Source organism: Hippopotamus amphibius, chromosome 5 (assembly GCF_030028045.1).
Source record: "Hippopotamus amphibius kiboko isolate mHipAmp2 chromosome 5, mHipAmp2.hap2, whole genome shotgun sequence".
NCBI lineage: Eukaryota > Metazoa > Chordata > Mammalia > Artiodactyla > Hippopotamidae > Hippopotamus > Hippopotamus amphibius.
The window spans coordinates 57,442,382-57,445,494 of NC_080190.1; positions in this window are offsets into that span (position 1 = coordinate 57,442,382).

Below are 3,113 nucleotides of genomic sequence, written 5' to 3' on the forward strand. Positions count from 1 at the left end.
CACCGTCAGTCCCTCCCCTCAGGAAGCACCCACTAGCCTCCTAGACAGCTTCCTCCACAAGAGGGCAGACAGCAGTATCAAGCAGTATCAGCAGTATTTTGTCTTGTGGAACTGAAAACCACAGCCATAAAAAGATAGAGAAAATGAAAAAACAGGGGACTTTGTACTAGATGAAGGGACAGGATAAAACCCCAGAAAAACAACGAGGAGATACGCATTCTTACAGAAAAAGAGTTCAGAATGATGATGCTGAAGATGATCCAGGACTTTGAAAAAAGACTGGATGCAAAGATCGAAAAGTTTACCAAAGACCTAGAAGAAGTAAAGCACAAACAAACAGATATACAACACAATAACTGAAATGAACAATACACTAGAAGGAAGCAATAGCAGATTAACTGAGGCAGAAGGGCGAATAAGTGACCTGGAAGACAGAATGGTGATTATCACTGAAGTGGAAAAGAATAAGGAAAAAAGAATGAAAAGAACTGAAGACAGCCTAAGATACCTCTGGGACAACATTAAATGCACCAACAATTGCATTATGGGGTCCCAGAAGGACAAGAGAGAAAGAAAGGACCTGAGAAAATATTGGAAGAGATTATAGTTGAAAACTTTCCTAACATGGGAAAGGAAATAGCTACCCAAGTCCAGGAAGTGCAGAGAGTCCCAGGCAGGATAAACCCAAGGAGAAACATGCCAAGACATATAGTAGTCAAAATGACAAAAATTAAAGACAGAGAAATGTTATTAAAAGCAACAAGGGAAAACCAACAAATAACATACAAGGGAACTCCCATAAGGTTAACAGCTGATTTCTCAGCAGAAACTCTGCAAGCCAGAAGGGAGTGGCATGATATATTTCAAGTGATGAAAGGGAAGAAGCTACAACCAAGAATCCTCTACCCAGCAAGGATCTCATTCAGATTTGACAGAGAAAAGAAAAGCTTTATAGACAAGCAACAGCTAAGAGAATTCAGCACCACCAAACCAGCCCTACAACAAATGCTAAAGGAACTTCTCCAAGCGGGAAACATAAGAAAAGAAAAAGACCTACAAAAACAACAACAAAATAATTAAGAAAATGGTAATAGGAACATACATATCAATAATTACCTTGAATGTAAATGGACTAAATGCACCAATCAAAAGACACAGACTGGCTGAATGGATACAAAAATAAGACCCATATATATGCTGTCTCCAAGAGACCCACTTCAGACTTAGGGACACATACAGATGGAAAGTGAGGGGATGGCAAAAGATATTCCATGCAAATGGAAATCAAAAGAAAGCTGGAGTAGCGATACTCATATCAGACTTTAAAACAAGAAATTTCACAAGAGACAACAAAGGACATTACATAAAGATCAAGGGATCATTCCAAGACAAAGAGATAACAATTATAAATATATATGCCCCCAATATAGGAGCACCTCAATACATAAGGCAAATGCTAACAACTATGAAAGAGGTAATTGACAGTAACACAAAAATAGTGGGGGACTTGAACACCCCACTTACACCAATGGACAGATTGTCCAGACAGAAAATTAATAAGGAAACAAGCTTTAAATGACACAACAAATCAGCATGATTTAATAGATATCTATAGGACATTACATCCAAAAACAGCAGATTACACGTTCTTCTCAAGTGCACATGGAACATTCTCCAGGATAGATCACATTTTGGGTCATAAATCAAGCCTTGGCAAATTTAAGAAAATTGAAATCGTATCAAGTATCTTTTCTGACCACAATGCTATGAGATTAGAAATCAATTCCAGAAAAAAAAACTGTAAAGAACACAAACACATTTAGACTAAACAATATGCTACTAAATAACCAAAAGATTACTGAAGAACTCAAAGAGAAAATAAAAAAATATCTAGAGACAAATGACAATGAATACACAATGATCCAAATCCTATGGGATGCAGCAAAGGCAGTTCTAAGAGGGAAGTTTATAGCAATACAATCCTACCTCAAGAAACAAGAAAAATCCCAAATAAACAATCTAACCTTACACCTGAAGAAACTAGAGAAAAAAGAGCAAACAAAATGCAAAGTTAGTAAACAAACTGGGACATTTGTAGAGACATGGACGGTCCCAGAGACTGTCATACAGAGTGAAATGAGTCAGAAAGAGAAAAACAAATATCGTATATTAACACATATATGCGGACTATAGAAAAATGGTACAAATCAACCAGTTTGCAAGGCAGAAATAGAGACACAGATGTAGAGAACAAACATATGGACACCAAGTGGGGAAAGCGGGAGGGTTGGGGGGGAATGAATTGGGAGATTGGGATACCAAATTGTACAATCTAAATATATGCTCTTTATTGTCTGTTAACTGTATCTCAACAAAAGTTCTTAAAAAAAAAAAGAGCTAGTGAGGATGTGGGAAAATAGAAACTGTCAGATACTATTAGTGGCATAGTAAATGAGTATGTTAATTCTAGAGTGTAATTTGGAAGTGTTTACTGATTTTAATACATACATATCATCTGATACATCAGTGTTATGCTTGAATATATATTCAGTATAGACAGCTTTACAAGAGATGATACAACTATCCACCAATTCAGATATAAATGAATATAAATGTGAATGCTGCAAATAAAAATATACAGAGTTTAGACTTAAATCCTTAACATATAAAGATCTGAAAAAATAGCGCTGAATGAAAAGACAAAATCATACCAAGGAATATCACACAAAATTCGTGTACATTCAATAGAAATCTGAATGACTATTCAAGAGCAAAGCATTTGAGGAATGAGTGTAAGGGAACTGATTATGTATTAATATGTAGATATCTTCACACACTTCTGGACTGATGAAAGCAGCATGCTTAAAGTGGGGCATATGATGGTGAACCCAATACAAAGGAGACAGAGACATGTATCACCTCACCAACAACCATCTAGCACTGCACTATTCAATAATAAAATGTCAGTTATACTGTCATTTTAAATTTACACTAGCTACATTTAAAAAAAAAAATAGAGGGACTTCCCTGGTGGCTCAGTAGTTAAAAATCCACCTGCCAGAACACTCTATGACATACATCAATGCAAGATCCTTTTTGACCCACCTCCTAGA